This window comes from Amblyomma americanum, chromosome 5, assembly GCF_052857255.1.
Source record: "Amblyomma americanum isolate KBUSLIRL-KWMA chromosome 5, ASM5285725v1, whole genome shotgun sequence".
In the NCBI taxonomy this organism is placed as follows: domain Eukaryota; kingdom Metazoa; phylum Arthropoda; class Arachnida; order Ixodida; family Ixodidae; genus Amblyomma; species Amblyomma americanum.
Window position 1 is genome coordinate 41,006,966 of NC_135501.1, and position 18,462 is coordinate 41,025,427.

General features: G+C 46.3%; 1 protein-coding gene and 1 pseudogene across 3 annotated transcripts in view; one reads left to right on the plus strand and one right to left on the minus strand.

Moving 5' to 3' along the window:
* LOC144133607 (histone-lysine N-methyltransferase PRDM9-like) overlaps positions 1 to 7,949 on the minus strand; it is a 28,673-nt pseudogene extending 20,724 nt beyond the window's left edge.
* The window catches only part of LOC144132405 (uncharacterized), a 273,566-nt gene that overhangs the window by 193,597 nt on the left and 61,507 nt on the right, over positions 1 to 18,462 (plus strand). The window lies entirely within an intron of this gene.

The following is an 18,462-nucleotide window of genomic DNA, read 5'->3' on the forward strand; positions in this document are numbered from 1 at the left end:
CTGCGCGCTCCGCTTCACTTCTGTCCCCATCAAAATCCGCGCTTTCCCTTTCCTCATTTCGTGAATACTGAACCGGTGCCGACTTGAGGCGATTTGCGTGTATCCTTATCAAACGCCGGTTCACGTCTCGGACTCTGAAGTTTACCGGAGAAAGCTTCTCGACAACCTCGCACGGTCCTCTCCACTTCGTCTGGAACTTACGAGCTAGCCCAATCTGCCTTTGGCAGTTTTCAATGTACACGCTGTCCCCCACATCAAACGGCGCGTCTCTAGCACTGCGATCGTGCACCTCCTTCCTGCGCTTCGCCGCTTTCTTTAAGGACTCCTTTGCGATGTCCCTCGCCACTTGCAAGCGCGATTCTAGCTCAACCTTATAGTCGTCCAGTGAAGCGTATGGGACACGACGGGGGCCCTCTGGCACTTCACTAGGCTGGTCCGGGTCTCGGCCGTAGAGAAGAAAGAATGGCGATTCGCCCGTGCTCTCGTGTGCTGCGGAATTGTAGGCAAACATTGCATACGGGAGCCACAAGTCCCAGTCCCGCTGGTCGCGCGAAACAAAATGCGACAGGAACCCGGCCACGGTTTGGTTCAGTCGCTCCACCGCGCCGTTGCAAGCCGGATGGTACGGTGTTGTCTGCTTCTTAGCGATCTTAAGCAGCTCGCAAACTCTCCTCATTAGCTGCGACACGAAGTTCGTTCCCCGATCTGTCAAGAGTGTCCTCGGGGGTCCATGTCGGAGCACGATCTGTTCGACAAATGCTCTTGCAACCGTGTCTGCCTTCTGATCTGGGAGTGCTACCGCTTCCGCGTATTTTGAAAGGTGGTCGACAAATACTAAAATGTACTTGTTTCCGGAAGTGGTCGTGGGCAATGGGCCCATTATGTCCATACCTGTCCGCTCGAAGGGAGCCGAAACCTCAGGGAACGGCTGAATTGGAGCTGGTCTTCGTCCCTTGGGTGTTTTTCTTTCGAGACAGGAATGACACTTCGCACAGTAGTCTCTAACATCCTGTCGCATGCCACTCCAAAAGTACAAACGCTCCACACGCCTGCGTGTCTTCGCTACGCCAAAATGACCGGCGCATGGCGCATCGTGAAACGCGCGAAGAACCCTTTCTGTCCACGACCGAGGTATGACGACTCTCTCCCAAGCGGTTTTCTCTGGTCTCCCTTTCCTGGTTGGCCTCGTGCGCCGACACAGGGTGCCGTCTTTGCCAATGAAATAACCTAGCTGTTCGGGGTGAGACGGTGCGCCCTCTAAGCTTTCGATTATTCGCTTCAGGTCAGGATCTTTGCACTGCTCTGTGCGTAATTCGGCGGGGTCGACTACGGGGACAAACTCATCTATAGCTGCCACGGCAGCTGTGCGGCTGAGTGCATCAGCATTCAGATGTGTCTTTCCTGACTTGTGCTCAACTTCAAAGCAGTATTCCTGCAGGTGTAGATTCCATCTAGCGAGTCGCGAGCTAGGGTCCCTGACACTCATCACCCATTTCAGAGGATGGCAGTCTGTGACTAGCTTGAATTTGCGGCCGTAAAGGTAGCATCTGAAGTGCTTTACTGCCCAGACAACGGCAAGGCACTCCCTTTCCGTAGCTCCGTACTTTTGCTCTGTGGGGCTCAGCTGTCGGCTAGCAAAAGCAACGGGATGTTCTTTGCCCTCGATAACCTGAGATAGCACGGCACCAACTGCGAACTTTGACGCATCTGTGGCCATAACGAAGGGCAAATTAAAATCCGGGTGGCGCAACAGCGGTGCACTCATTAGCTTCCTTTTCAGGGCCCCAAAAGCATTCTCCGCGTTTTCGTCCCAGCGAAAGGCGACATTTTTGGCTGTTAAGGCGGTGAGCGGCTTAGCGAGCTTGGCGAACTCCTCTATGTGCCTTCGGTAGTAACCGATCAGGCCGAGAAACTGCCGGACCTGGCGGACGCTAGTCGGGGATGGAAAATCCGAGACACACCTTAGTTTCTCAGGGTCCGGTCGCACGCCGTCAGCTGAAACAACGTGCCCGAGGTATTTCACCTCGTTTTTGAGGAATTGGCACTTAGAGGGCTTCAGCTTGAGACCCGCTGCTCTTAGTCGTACCAAAACCTGCTCAATATCGCGCAAATGGTTATCAAAACTGTCACTGTATATGATAATGTCATCCATATACACGAAGCACAGCCTCCCCAGAAGACCTGCCAGGATAACATCAGCGGTTCTCTGCCAGACAGCAGGGCTGTTGGCCAGACCCATCGGCATTCTTTTCCATTCATAGTGCCCTGAGGGCGTGTTGAATGCCGTTTTCTCGGCATCTGCCGGATCCATTGCTATCTGCCAGAATCCCGCCGCCATGTCCACTACCGTGAAGTACCTGGCAGAGCCCAGCTGAGAAAGCGTCTCCTGTATATTGGGGATGGGGTATGGATCGATGCGAGTTACGGCATTTAGTTTGCGGTAGTCCACTACCAATCGATACGAGCCATCTGGCTTTTCCACCAATAGTGCTGGTGCTCCCCAGGGTGACTTTGAGTGTTCGACAATGCCGCGATCAATCAGGTCCTGCACCTGCCGCACCTGCAGGGCCTACATCTAAATGCAATGAGTAATAAAACTAGGCTAGAACAAAGGTTTATTGTTACAGATGAGGGTATTCGACTAGAAGGGGATGAAGCAATAAAACACATAGGAACAAGGATGACGGAAAAAAATTTTCAGCAAAGCACGTGGTACATAATTTATCGAAGGAGGATAGACCGGTTACAGCAATAGCTTCACTTGAGCAAGGAGAGTGGGAAAGGGCAGAGAAGAAGGTTCCTAGTGGCACATCAACAGGACCAGATGGTATCCCGATTATGTTGATAAAGAAGTTAGGACCAAAATCCAAGCAAACATTAATACAGGTAGTGAACAAAATGATAGTGGATGAGAAAGTCCCCGATGAATGGCGATTAAGTAGAATGAACATGATATATAAGGGAAAGGGGGACAAAGCAGACGTAAGTAACTATCGCCCCATAACAGTGACGTCTGTGGTTTACAGGGTGGTGATGCAAATTATAAAGGATAGACTGCAGGCTTGGGTGGAGAACGAGGGGGTGCTAGGGGAACTACAGAATGGGTTCCGGAAACAAAGGAGGTTGGAGGACAATCTATTTTCATTGACACAGTGTATAGAAATTGCGGAAAAGGAACATAGGCCCTTATTGCTAGCATTTCTGGATATTAGGGGAGCCTATGACAATGTTACTCAGGAGCATTTGTGGGACATATTGGGCACATTGGATGTGGAAAATGGAGTAATTAATCTTTTAAAAGATATATATAGAGGTAACAGAGTGCTCATAAAATGGGAAAAAAATGTATCAGGGCCTGTAGAGATACAGCGGGGGCTTAGACAAGGATGTCCTCTGTCCCCTTTGTTGTTCATGTTGTACCTGCAAGGTTTGGAGGCCAAGCTAGAGGGGAGCGGACTAGGTTTCAACCTATCTTTTTTCAAGCAAGGGGAATTGATTAAACAGACATTACCGGGACTAATATATGCGGACGATATAGTGATAATGGCTGACAACAAGGAAGACCTGCAGAAGTTGTTAGACATATGCAGTACAGAGGGAGATAGATTAGGCTTCAAGTATAGTAAGGAAAAATCTGCAGTCATGACATTTAATGAAGAGGGCGGCGAGCATAGAATACAGGAGTTCGTGCTAAAGGTAGTGAATGAGTACAAGTATCTTGGGGTGTGGATAAATAACAGTGTTGAGTATCTGACAGAGCATGAAAAATATGTAATGAATAAAGCTAGTAGGAATGCAGCTGTCATGAAAAATAGGGCACTGTGGAATTACAATAGGTACGAGGTGGTAAGAGGGATCTGGAAAGGGGTGATGGTCCCTAGCCTGACCTTCGGGAATGCGGTCCTGTGTATGAGGCCAGATGTTCAAGCAAGGCTGGAAATTAGGCAACGGGGAGTAGGGAGGTTAGCTTTGGGAGCACATGGCAATACACCAAATCAGGGGGTACAGGGTGATATGGGATGGGCGTCTTTCGAGAGCAGAGAGGCTAGCAGTAAGATAGCATTTGAGGAACGATTGAGAAGGATGGAGGAAAAGCGGTGGGCTAGGAAAGTTTTCAGATACCTGTATATAAAGAATGTTGACACGAAATGGAGAAAGCGAACTAGAAAATTGACAAGCAAATATCTGGACAGCAGTAAGGGAGCAAATCAGCAATTATCGGTTAAGAAAAAGGTTAAAGGAACAGAGAGAGCTTTGTGGAAAACAGGGATGCTGACGAAATCGGCACTAGAAACATACCGGACCTTTAAACAGGAAATTGTCAAAGAAAATATCTATGATAATTGTGGGGGAAGTTCTTTGTTGTTTGAGGCCAGGACTGGAGTTTTGCGGACTAAGAAGTATAGAGTCAGGTACCAGGAGATAGACACTTTGTGCATTGCGTGCGGAGAGGAGGAGGAAACGGCTGAACACTTGATACTTTTCTGTAAATGGCTTCACCCTACAGTGGAAGGCAGCGGGGCTGACTTACCCAAGGCATTGGGGTTTAGGGATAGTGAAGGGAAAGTGGATTTTAAGAGGTTAGAAGTAACCAAGCGAAGGTTATCTGATTGGTGGCTAAAAGCAAGACAGGAGTAAAATTTCACAAGACATGGCTAGGTGGCTTGAGCCACCGCCCGATGTAAAGGGTTCAGCCGTATCCATCCATCCATCCATCGCTACGGCACAACCAGCTAAAACTATACTTCGGAGCGGACAGCGTAACGCACGCAGCGCCGTAGCGTTGCGTACGCAAGCACTTGCGTAAGCACAGCTAAAACTGTCTAATGTAGTTAGCGTTCACAAGTAACGTAACAAGACGCCCTCAGAAAATATTTTATTTTGACAGATTTGCCTCGTCCTGGAATGTCACTTACGCAGCATGATGCGAGTCGCACGTAGTTTTGCTTAGTGGTAAACTCGGGCCAGGTTCAACGACAACATAAAAGCAAATCATTTGATTTGGCGTATGCTTATTAAGTCACCTATAATTTGAGCACTTTGCGGGAAATAGGCTTAAACAGTCGAAAACGCGCGGAAGGCGCCGTCTGGTAGAGATGGGTCGCTCAGGAGTGAGCCGGATCTTCTGAGCCGCTCTTTTAAAAGAGCGGGTGAGCCGTGGCTCAGTAAAAGTGAGCGGCGGTTCTTTTGGAGATCCGGCTCACTGATCAATAGGACCGTAGTCCCGCGTAGTGATCCGTACCGAACGGCGAAGTGTCTGTTCCGTCAGAGCTGGGCCGCTGGGTCTTCTGCCGGGTGCGATTTGCGCGCCATCTGTTAGCAGTGCGAGAAAGCTGATTGAGTGAACGGGTCGCCCGCTCGCTGAACGAGAGATCCGGATCTCCAAAGGAGCCAATCGGCTCACTGAGCCGAAGACCCGGCTCTTCAAAAGATCCGGATCTTTTTAAGAGCCGGGTCTTTGGCTCAGTGAGCCGTTTGGCTCCTTTGGAGATCCGGATCTTTTGAAGAGCCGGGTCTTTGGCTCAGTGAGCCGTTTGGCTCCTTTGGAGATCCGCTTCTTTTGAAGAGCCGGGTCTTTGGCTCAGTGAGCCGTTTGGCTCTTTTGGAGAGCCGCTCTTCTGGTGAACCGATTCTCTCGTTCAGTGAGCCGTTTGGCTCTTTTGGAGAGTCGCTCTTTTGGTGAACTGCTTCTCTCATGCAGTGAGCCGTGCGGCTCTTTTAGAGAGGCGCTTCTCTCGTTCAGTGAGCCGTGCGGCTCTTTTGGAGATCCGCTTCTCTTTCGTTCAGTGAGCCGTTCGAAGAACTGTTCAATCAGAGCCGGGTCTTCTGGCAAAGTGCGTATTTCTGGGCGAGTTGGTTGAGATACATTCCGAGCAAAAGAGCGCTCGCAGAGCTTGTCCTCGCTTTGTGTTGTCCTGCGGTGTTGTGTCTTCCTTGTTGTCGTCCGTTGTCTGCGAGCGCTGTTTCGCTCAGTACGTGTCTTCTGGCAAATCATTGGCAAAGGATGGCGCCGTTCGTTGACAGCTGTTGTTCGAGCGATGTCTCACGACTCCCACCGATCGTGCATCGTGAGCTGGTGCAACATTTCGAAGGTATTAGTAAAAATACCTATAACACGATTATTCTACTAATGCACATATCGTTTTTTTTTTGAAGCCGAATAACTAAGCTCTATAGCAGAGGTTACAGTGTAACCTGCTAGTTATTTGGCTTTCATGAAAACAATATATGCATCAGTAAAATAGCCGTGTAGTAAATTCAGGCATGGAACAGGGCCTCTCCAGCGCACTTGTGGAGAGAGGGAGTGGAAAGGAAAGCGCTACGGCTCACTCGTTCTTTAAAGGAGTTGCTCAAAAGATCCGGCTCTTTCCTGAGCGACCCAAGTGAGCGGGTGAGCCGTTCAAATGATCCGGCTCACTTCAGTGAGCGGAGCCGTTCTGAGCCGCTCACTGAAGTGAGCCGTTTTGCCCATCTCTACCGTCTGGCGCAGAGACGTTGTCTGCTATGGCGCCGGCGCGCCACGACCGCGCGGTGATGTGCGCATGCGCGCATATGTTGCAAGCGGCCGCCACAAGGACCGCTAGCTACTACCTCAAGTGGAAAGGAAAAAAAAGCGAAAGGTAAGGGCAGCAGGTTTTTGGCGCACACGGCAGGCATCTTTCTAGAGGAGCGACGTCTCAACCAGTGCACCGTGGCGCTATCTCGTTTGTCGGCTGTGAAAATCCAGCAAAAAAGTTGGGTGGGAGGCGCTTTTTAACGGAAGACTTGAAATTTAGTGGACTTTTGGCCAGACTATATTTTTTGTGATCATTGATAAAGCAGTTAAAAAAGCGCCTTCAAACCTCCCGCAATACACCCCCACCCTCTCTGCATTGACGAATCTCGACAGCCGGCTAACGAGACGGCGTCACGGGTGCAAAGGCTGAAATAACGTCTAGTTTCCTTTCTTCGTCGCCGCAGACGATGCGAATGTCCGTCATTTTTTTTTTTGGCCGATTCAAGTGGACACAGCAAAAACAAGTGTATTATAGAACAATTCTGCCGACCTATTGCCATTTCTGTGCTGAATTTGAGCTCGAGCAACTCACCACTTTACCTGGGAAAAGCATTCTCTGGCCCACGTTTAACTGCGTTGCACGCTGTATTTATTATCTGCATATGGAAAGAAGCAGCTCGCACTAACGACTTATCGCGACCGTACAATCTGAAAAGCTGTCTCCTCAACAGCAACAAAATACTGATTACACATTTTCCAACATCTATTCTAGGTCGACGAAAACTCATACTAAGCGCACACAGGGTCACGGCCCTCTCTGATGCAAATGAGGCAGAGTCGACGTGCATCTTTCATTCAGCATATGAAGCAAGAAAGCGGCCGTAGAATTAGCTCAGCACCTGACACTGTGACAGCTCTTTGTATACTTACGGGAATTTGACTTTGTTGGAGGTTTAGCCGGTTTAGTTGGGGCCGGTTTTGGTTTCGTAAATTCATGAAGCGGTGGTTTCAGTTCTGTAAATATACAGGTGAGAGTCATATCTGCTTTCGGTAATTCTCTCTTTGTTTGTATCTCCTCTTATGCTAGCAATAGGTACGCCTGTTTTCGTGCACGACAGTGGACCGTTGATCCTGGCCCCAAAATTCATTCAAATTTTCAAATAGACGGACATCATGCAATTTTCTAATATGCACAGCTGTTGAGTTTGACCATTGCGTTATTCTGGTAGCCATGAGGTGTATTAATCGCGGGAAATTGCTGAAGCAAGACCTATTTGCAAACAAACAGACCCGAAGGAAGGCAGTAGAAAAGAGCTCACTCACCCAGCTTCACCATCAGCTCGTAGTTCTCTTTGATGTTCGCGTACCGCGTCATCATGTATCTTGACAATCCCTTCCATTCTTTTTGCGTGAAATACTTACGAATGTCGGCAAAGTTTCCTTCGCTCGCCATCTTAATGAACGCAAAAAAGTCTCGGCAAAGATCTCACTAAACTTCTGCGAGTTAAATGCCGCCCGAAAAGGCTGTCGTCTGCTTGAGCGCTTAGCGGCTCATGTAACAATAATACAGCTTAGGCGCGCAGAATCAATTTAGGTTGACTATCACGGAACTAGTAATTTTTTTCTAAACGTTTTGCGATGAATATTAGTTTACACTCGTCGAGTAATTACAAACTAGTGATTACAAATGATCACACAGCCAGTGCTAAATTTAGCGAGATACTAATACCCATCTGGCCACATTGATGCAATAATTTTTTTTTGTGTGTGTGGTTTGGTTGGAGCATAGCCGCGGCTGCCTCTATGTTAGAAGAGGGCCAAGAGGCTGTGGTCGGGGGCTTTTACGGAGGTTGTTGTGCGGCCGTATGTTGAGTCTAAATTTCAGGGCATGAAACAGCGCGACCGCTATGCATGATTTGCTGCGACGAACCGCCCCGTATCCGCTTGTTTGAAAAGCGCGCTCACTTTTTATTCGAGTGACGAGGCGGGCCTTCAAAAACGGCGCACATAATTTTGCTCCGATCGGTACAGCGCTGTCAGCCTAATGTATACGGTCCGCCGTGGCTGTCAGATTTGACTTTTTCCTCAAGTCAGTGCCTCAGCGACTGAGCTTAGCACAGCTGGTACAATGTGTTGATTGAGCTGGTGGATTGGGCGGTACTGTGTATGTGCAAAATTTTCTTTCGACACCACCGTTGAGGAACTATTCAGCTTATGGGCAATATCGCTTAGGGCAGCGAAAGGTAGAACAGCTGTAGCTTAATGTGTGCAATTGCTGTTCAGGAGGGTGCCGCGAATTGCCAGGTCTCAGGAGGAAGCAGTTCTGTGTGGTCAGGTGGTAACAGGCGTGAATTCACGTCAATTTTGCAGACACATATATTTCCGTGTTTTGACTAGAGCAGTATATCAACTCCAGTCTTCTCTATATTTTTGTTTTCACTTTCCAAGATAAAAAATCACGTTTGGTCCAAACTGCGAGGTGTACTTCTCTGAGCCTGTGGCATCATGTGAAAGGGAGATATGTTTGAAATTTCTCTGCTGTGGATATAGTCTTTAAATATGGTTTTACAACTTTCTCAACAGCCTGGACATACTTTCACTTCCTGAATGCAAGCCATTGAGATGTGTTGGCGTGAAGTGTAGACAGGGAATTAGGCAGCTGTGAATCTCGATATCAACTAATACATTATTCTCTGCTCACTGGCTCTCCAATTCCTTCACCTGGACCAGCTTCATGTCAATTTTTTCCCGTCTCCTATGCCTTCTCTCTCACTGTGGAGAGGATGCGAAATGGTTCCACCAGCTGGTACAGTGGTAGCACCAGAGTGCCAGCTCATCTTGGCGAACTATAGGTGTATATATTTACGAACCTGATCTCGAGGAAGCATTCACCGGTGACTTCTATATTACTGAAGATTTAAAAAAGCTGGTCGATGCATAAAAAATAAAGCAGGCCAGAGGAATAGACTCGCAACAGTAGTGCAGTGTAGAAAACCCAACGCATTGCAATTAAGTTACACAGAAGCCACTTGTTATTAAACTTCAACTGTTATGTAGGTACTGGTGCTATCATGCTTGCTTGCAAAGTACAGAGTGTGAACAATGAAGAGAGTGCAAAGACAGCCGTGACTGAAGAGGTGCCACACAAGGATGCTCATCGCATTCTCATGCTGAAGCCTAGCTTGGCAATAGGTGTGACTTGGCGCCGAGCATACTGGCAATTGGTTAAAGTTAGGCACTATTTTGAATTTTGTTCTCGCTACCTTTGCTACTCAGGAAATGGTCAGATGAAAAACTAACACATTAATTATTGTGCGATTGTCAATGTGGTTGGTTGCATTGAGACATAAATCTGAATTAAATTCTTTTCACCTTTCGGCAATGAACCAAAGAGTAAAGAAATGCACACTACGCAGAAGAATCATCAGTGATTGCTGGCCCTATCTTGACTTTTAATCTTTGTGCCCATTATTTACTCCTTATTCTTATCGATGTGTTATTTTTATTTAATGTTATTGTTATGTTTATGCTTATTCTTTGCTCCTGGCCCGAGTCATGAAGGCAGAGTGAATGCAATTGAAATATTAAATGGCCGGTTCACCAAATGCTAAACTGTGTGTCGTTATATATTTATAGTGTTACTGTGCCGTCATCACTGGCCCAACTATGCCAGCTTCAGAACAAGGGCCTCTCCCATATCCCTCCACTTAACCCTATTCTGAACTGCCTGCGGCCACCTTATCCCTGTAGACTCCCCAAAATAATCTGCTGCTTATCTGACTGCCGGTGCCCTCTTGTATGTCTTCATTCACCTGTGTTACGTAAGGAACTGTCGGGTAATGTTACTGCATGATAGACTGCAATTAGAGCCCACTCTTCTGTGAATGGCTGGTCATGCTTTGCTGTGCCATGCTGTGAGTTAGTTGGTACAATGGACGTAAGTATGCCTCACAAACAGGTGGTGCAAAGAAATATTCGCAGTGAAATATGCATTGGAACCATGAGCAAATAAAATGCCACATTTCCAAGCTTTTACCTTAGACCTAAGCCATTTAAAACAGCAGCAGAGAAGAACCAGCCACAAGGATGCAACACACAGACGTGGACGAGGTTGCACCAACCAACTAACTCATCCTTCGCACTCCTAATAATAGTTTGGCCTTTGTATCATTGATTCAAGGCTGGTCTTAAAATCATTCTGAATAAGGAATTAGTGGGGATCATTTGTGTTTTAACGTGCTCGTTCGTTTGTTTTTTCCCTGTATGCCATGTATTTTCAGTATTAGAATTCCATTACTTTCTGCGAACATATGGCACCATTCAGCTCAAGCTGAAATTTCTCTACTTCCTACTCTCCTGTGTGTGCACTGTTTTTGTGTTTTCCGACATCAGCATGAATATAGTCTTAGCAAGCAGAAAAGTAGACGCTTAATTAAGCCGGCTGTCACTGTTGTCCGTTGCTTGCCCCCTTCCTCCGTGGTCTTTGCACTGCTCTTTCACTTTTCGGTCATGCAGAACCAACTAGCCTATCGCTCAAAGCTTGCGAGCAAGCCAAGAGACCCACCGCTAAATCTGTAGTGCGCAGGCAAGCTGCGGTGCGACGATCCTGAGCATAACTGGTCGGATCTACCCAAACATGCTCTAAACTCTGTGTGGTGTGTACTATGAGCACTTATTTCTCTCGCTCTACACCTCTGGTTGTCTCTTCCTCCTCCTAGTGCAGTTCAGGGGTCCACCCAGTGTGATGCAGTTTACGTTGTCTTTACACTCTCCATAGCTTTCTTCTCCTCACCATGAAGATAAGTACATTGTACGAGTGTATCGTTTACAAAAAATGTCTGCACTGAGCTGAGGGGCGTCCACCGCTGTCTTATCCCTAATTCCTGTTTATCTCTACATTCCTGATGTGATTGCACTGTAGCGTTCTGTTGGCAGCTGAAATAGGCTAACTTAATTGTGGGCTTTGCAGATAATATTAGTGCCTAAAAGAAGATGGCTTTGTCTTTCAGCTGTGGGTGCTGCCTGTTGTTTCAAATTCCTTGTGTGCTGCACCTCTTAATTGGTTTCTTCAGCTTCTGTTGTTCTGTGCCTTACAACACTGCGTCACGTGTGGCATGCGTCCTGCCTTCGAGACAGTCAGATAGTGTCTGAAATGGTTTCTGAAGTACTTCCCTGGCCATGGTGAAGCCAAGTGGCAACATATCCATCTGTGTCCAAGTGAACATACTCGTATAGTCAACATACTTGATCCAGGACAAGATGCTGTGATATAGTCATTCGTCAGATCAAGTTTAGAGGTGGCCCTTACCTGCTAAAGAACACACACGATGCCCTCCAGCACTGGTACTGGGTGCTTCTCTCACCGCAGTGCTTTGTTGAGGCTTTTTGAATCAAAGCAGGTTCTCAGCTCATTGGGCTTCTCCCTTGCATCTTGTCTTGCCCATGATTCATCTTCCAGCTCTCCGTGCACTTTCTACTGCTTTTCTTTATATCTTCTAGATGCAGCTTGCTAATTTCGTTCAAGAATGATAATAATTATTTTTATTCAGCCATCAAGACAGTCACAAATCTAGTGCAAGTAAAATCTTTCTGGTTTGTGAAAAGTCTTGAAACAGGTGTGTAAACTGCATAGTGGCACTTGTTGCACCCCTTGGAGCTTTTGCTGTTATAACAAGATGGCATTAAGGGTGCTGTGTCGGAGAAAAACCGGCCTCGGCATTGTTGGCCATGAGTGAAAAATCTATGAAAGATCTGTAACGTCATCCTTGCGAACTTGTTACGTCATCACAACCTGCCCCCCAGTTTGTGAGCAAACTGCCCACTGTGGCAGGTGGCAGTTAAAGTAATGACTGGCTGAAAGAGGTTGTTCGGGAAGAGCAACCTGGCTCTCGCAGCCTCCACCGGTGGCAGCACCTGCTGTCGCAGGGCAGTGGTGCATTGCGTAACTGCTGCGCAACTGTACGAGGAGCGGTTAGAGGACTCCCAGAGATCTGTCAGTGTAAAGCAGAGAATGTCCAATTCTGCATGTATGGGCATTAAACGATTAATGCTATCGCGTTCTGCCGACACAGTTGCTCAGGGATTAAAACGCTCGGCTGCTGACTCGAAAGACGCGTGTTCGATTTTGGCCTCGGCTGTTGAATTTCGGAGGAGGCGGAAGTCTAGAGGCTCGTGTACAGTTCGATGTCAGTGCAAGTAACGAACCTCCAGGTGGTCAAAATTTCTGGAGCCTTTCACTATGGTGTCCCTCATAGCCTGAGTCGCTTTGGGATATTAAAACCCTACAAACCAGCTTTCACATTCTACTCTTAAATGCATAGCTTAAGCTTGCCCCTAGCTTTTTTCTTTGGCTATGTGCACTAAACATCTACAGAATGGTATCTGCTATGCCATCATTTGGAGATATTTGGTGATCAAAATGGGGTCATTGAAAAACCTCTAGATGCATTTAGGACGGAGTCAGGTGTATTTTCTGGCGCTCTTGTATTGCGGCAACGTAGCTACGTGAGCAGTCTTTTCGACGAGGCAAGCTTACTATTTAGTGCAGCACATTCTTTTTCAGATGATTTTTGCTAGCTGATGTAAAGAGCAAAATACATCATAGTGACTAATATTTCTTTGCAAGGGCGCTGTGTCAAAAAACCGGTCTCGGCATTGTTGGTTCAGGTTTTTAAACAGGAGCTCAAGCTACATCTTAAGTGTCATGGTGAGAGTCCGAGTCCTAATCATCATCTTGGAAATAAAGTTGCGCTTTCTGCTTTCAGTATCATATAAAATTTTTGGGTATTTGCGATCTGCATCCTTCTCACTGCCAAAAAGCAGCACATCAATTTAAGTACCCCTATACTGTATTCTGTAATCTATACTGTAATCTATTACTGTAATCTGGCATGAAAACTACACTATTAAAAAATTACCAGCTAAGTGTATGGCGCCACTCGCTGAAATTAATTGCAGAAAACATATTAAAGTGAAGATGGCGAATCGCCATCTTGAGAAGCAGATGGATCAAGGGAACATCAGTTATCTTGCCTTCACATTACATGCCCTGCCCGAGCCGATTTCTTCTCCTTGATTTCAACTCGAATGCCATCAACTAGCATTTGTTCACTCATCCACTACTCTGCTCTCTTCCGGTCTCTTAACTTTACACCTGTCATTTTCCTTTCTATGGCTCACTGATTTGCCCTCAAACGAAGTTCAGGCTTTAAGTGAACTTCCACATTTCTGCCCCTTAGGTGAGTACTGGTAAGATACAGCTGGTATATACTTTTCTCTTGGGGAATACTGGTAAGCTGCTATTAATCAACTGAGAGTGTCTGGAAATGCACTCCACTCAATTCTTATTCTCCTAGTTATTTCATTCATATGGTGCAGCACTGGTGTCACTGCTTGCTTTAGATAGGAGAATTCCCTTGACCATCAATGAACATCAATTCTGATAAAAGTGTCCAGATGTCTTTCTGTGGCCGTGCTGTAATAAGGTTTCGGAGTAAAAGTTGTCTTGCTGTCATTTTTGCTCATAACACGTCATGGTCTAATCATATTCATTACATCTGTAGTGAAGCTCTAACAAAGCTAGATTATATACAGTGAACGCTAAGCATTTCTCCAAAAGACACAAAGTTACTAATGTGTAAATCTCTAATCCTCCATTTTTGATGAGGCATCTCTAGTTCGAAAACCACATAAGCAGTCAGAGATTATAACAAGTTAGAAATGCAATCCAAAGAAATTCTGTGAGTTTATTTGTTATGATCGTGACCGTTCATCCTTTTGTACACTTCCTTTATAGAGCTTGTTTTGCTCTCTTTCCATTGCCATGCTTAATCTTTGCAATTCTCACATTGCAGTATCATTTGTTAGGTTACACTCTCAAATAGCCATTATATATGCTTTGTGCCAGAATCACCAGTGAGAAGACATCGAAATATGATACCATACTACACATGTACTATATCATATAATGTCGTGTAAGAGTTGCACCCCATTTTAGACAAGGTAATTAGAAAAAGATATCGTTATATATTTTTTAATTCGCGTATGGGCTGCACTTTAATAATTCACATCAGAATTTTAAAACAAAGAAAGTGCAGCCCTTACACGAGTTTATAAGGTGTGTTCCAATTCAGTTTCTCCCTCGCTTCATCAAAGTCTAGGATTCACTACCAGGGCCCATTTGCAGGCGTTCGTCCAGAACTTTTGCACCCTCTATCCAAGACGCATAATCACCGCACATCCATGCCTGGAGGCCAGTTGTAAAATTTCTCGTCTGTTTACCCTTTCCTTGCTCTGTATTTTTTGTGTATAAAAGCGCTCAGATGTGCACATCTCTGTTCATTATACTCCGATGTGTACTTTGCACTTTTTTTTCAACCTATTACTGCTATAGCGCACAATGCGTTACAGTATGTAGCAATAAATAAATGAACAAATAAAAGCTTGGAGGACAATGGGATAGCATAAGAACCTTGTTGTGAGCTGTTATGCTTAACCACACATGCCAGAGTTGAAAGGGGATTTTCCTCTCCACTTCACCTGTGGCAAAATGTGACACCGTGTGGTGGGTCTAGGTACGTGAGGATCTTACGCGATCGCGTAAAACAAGAAATAAATTAAATGAGCATACAGTGAGCGGCTACTTCATAAGACATGATTTCTGAACATAAAACCTGCGGAAGGTATGGGACAAAAGAATGTGTAGACAGGACAAGCACAGACTCACTCTGAGTCTTTTCCATGTCCCATTCCTTGTGTTAAATTTTTGCGTTTTAGAACCAAGTTTGATGGAGTGCATCTGCTGCTGTCTGGTATGAAAGATATCTTTGATTTACTTCACTGAGCTTAAGCTTTATTCCAACGGTGATTATATTGCACTAAGTGAATAGAATTGTGTCTTAGATCATGGTTCTTGCTGCCACTCTACACACTGTGTGGTGGCTTGAACTAGGCCCTTTTCTTGCAGGCTGCCTCTACATTGAAAAAGATAGTGCAATCGAATCTCATTAATTTGGGCTCAATTAATTCACCAGTTATTTATTTATTTTACAGGTACTGCCAGCCTTACTATAAGGCCTTAGGGTCATTCATCTGATTCCTTCAGCCATCTTTGTCCCTTGTAAAGTTGTTAAATAAAGCCCCTTTGCTTGACTGCCTATGAGACTTTTGTCATGGGCTTCTGGAGGGTAGGATGAAGCCTTTGCTGTTGTAGAGATTGGTGGGTTAGTGGGTGGCACTACTGGCAGGTGATGGGGTCTGTCTTTCGCCCTCACTTGTCAGTGGTGTGATGTTGCGGGATGGCCCAACCAATTTCACTGTTCGAGTCAAATGCATTCAGAGTTGCCCATTTGATAAACTAGTAGGCATTCACTTCAGGAGGTAATATATTTGGGCATGTTGGTTCACTGTCACAAATGCCCGTCACTGTCACAAACAGAAGTGGTTCAAACACCCACTTTCTGCAGAGGCAACACACTAACAACATAACCTTATAGTTGATAGAGCGCTGCAGTCTGCGGTGACGCGCCAGGTTAGCCGCTCGGCTGACGCGCTGTCCGCAGTCGATGCACTCATGCGGCCTCTCCTCCAAGTGGACCAGCAGGTGAGCGGTAAAACCGGTAAGTCTTCTGCCACGTGAAGCCCCTCTGGCAAACGTGGCACACGATGGGCCACTCTCAGGTATGGGTCCGCTTGTGTCTGGTAACATTGTTTCAGTGTGGGAAGAGACGAAAGGAGGAGCAGAAAGGGCACACTATGAACACATCAGCCTCGCCGAATGCACAAAGGAGAAACCAAAAATGCACACTCCATAACGTACCATCTGTAGCCACCCAGCCATCGCTCTTTGTTGCTCAGGAAGAGTACGGGAAGAATTTTTTTCGCAAATGCCAGTATTCCATATCGGACTGTGCGCTTCCTTGTCATAACGCTGAAATATCTTTCTCCCTAAGCCCGTTTACTCCATATTAAAGGGTCAATAACTACATCGTTGTTGGAGGAGCATAGTACTCGTGAAGTGGCATCCTTTAACATCCCAAGCATATCACAAATTAGCTAAGCAGCATTCAGGCCCTGTATAAGTGTCCTGGAAAAACCACCTTACTGAGATGTGCATCTGAGTAAACATTAACAATGCTAAATGACTGAATTTTTCCTTACTAGTAATCACTGGTCTATAGGCAGTATCTACAGAAATGCCTCCCTTCCGAGTTCAGCAAGTGCATGCTCCGATGGTGCTGCTCCAAGAGGTGTCACATGGAGAATTGGTCACCGCATGTCTCACAGGGGATGGCCAACAGGAGGGCAGGCTCGCTGCTTCCGTTCTGAGGGCAAACAAAGCAGAGATGCGTTCTGCACTGCTTATTGGCAGCACTTCCGGCACAGCCTGCATTCTAAATCATCAGACATGAGGAATACACATCGACTGCAGAGAAGCAATAGTTTTTAATTACTGTGTTTCACTCGATACTGTCGCTTGTATAAAATGTTAGAACGGCACATTTCTGGACCGTTTTCACGGGTGAGGAGGACAGCAGCTACAGCACAGGGGAGGAAGGCGATTGTCCTCTTCCTGGATTGCACATCGGTCTAGCTGCAACAGGTTCTGCATATGCTGTGCTGGGCTTGGAAACCAGTTGTTTTCTTGCATTTTCAGCGCATCTTTAAAACGGCCACTCCTCTGTCTGCGATATCTCCAACTTCATATAAGGCTACCTTTTTACAATTTAATTAAACCCTCCAAATGCGGAAATTGTTGAAGCGATTCTGGAAAAGGCACACCTGTTCCAATATTTCAAGTCTTGAAACGGTGTGACATCATCAAAGGCGGGAAAATAGAAAATGTTAACCAGAAATAGTTCGTGCTAGTATTTACAAATGCACCAATTGCAAAGGAATAGAACGGAACTGAAATAGAATTGGAACAGAATTGCAATGCTTTCACATTACTCGCATACAAGTTCTTTAAGTCACCACAGTAATTACCTCAGTTGCTCCATGCCACTGAAAAAATGTCGAAGGGATCCATGTCGCAGAAATATTTAAGAGCACACATTGAAAATGCATACTTGACAAGCATGGATTAGCTTGGGCCTTGTGCTATGAGCAGAAAGTACACTTCCTCACAGTTATACAGTATTGTGCGTTTTTATCGCTGACACTTTCAAAAATTTCCCCGCCTCAACCGCTGGCTCGTTTGCGGTGAAACTGCACACAGAGCTTGCGTATTATGGTAACTTTTGTATCGTAGCAAGTTTGACAATGGTACTCACTTAGTTCAGGCGCACATGATGCGAAAACGTAAGCATCTACGAGAGATCGGCGAGCCAAAACCCGCAGACGACACTTTTTCGCTGAAAACCGGCAGTGGCGCCATCTGTTTTCAGCAGCGAAAAGCGCCACGACTGGGCCGCCGAGGCGAGCGTTGCAAGGAGCGCGGGCCCTTTGAATATGCCGTTCGGCATTTGCGTCTGCTTCAACCGAAGCGCTTACAACATTTTCGGCTAATTGAGCGGAAAAATATCAAAACAACTGGTTTAAAGAGGCTTTACCTTTCAAAGAATATTGTTTGCAACGCTCGTCTCGGCGTGCAGAAAGTCACGTGGTTTTGCAAGGCCTACTGGGATTTGTTGGCCGATGGCGCAGCCAATAGCAGCGTTGGGCGCAGCGGCGTCGTCTGCTTCACGCATCACCCATGTCGGCAGACCGGTCGAGTAGAGTTGGAAATTCGCATTTTTATTCAATCGTTGTGGTCCGCGGGAGGCACAAAGTTCCAGAGGCCTGTAGTCGGTGCTGGTCTTCATTGCTGTGCGCTTAGTTCATTCAGGATGCCGTCTTGACGAAAGCGGTTGTTTTGGAAGCCCGCGACAGCTTTCTCTGAAAAGGCTTGGCTTGGCGCTATTCTCTTTGGGCTTTGTGCGGTTGCGTCCCTCAACGCTGCTAGCCTTGTTCCAAGGAGAAATTGACAG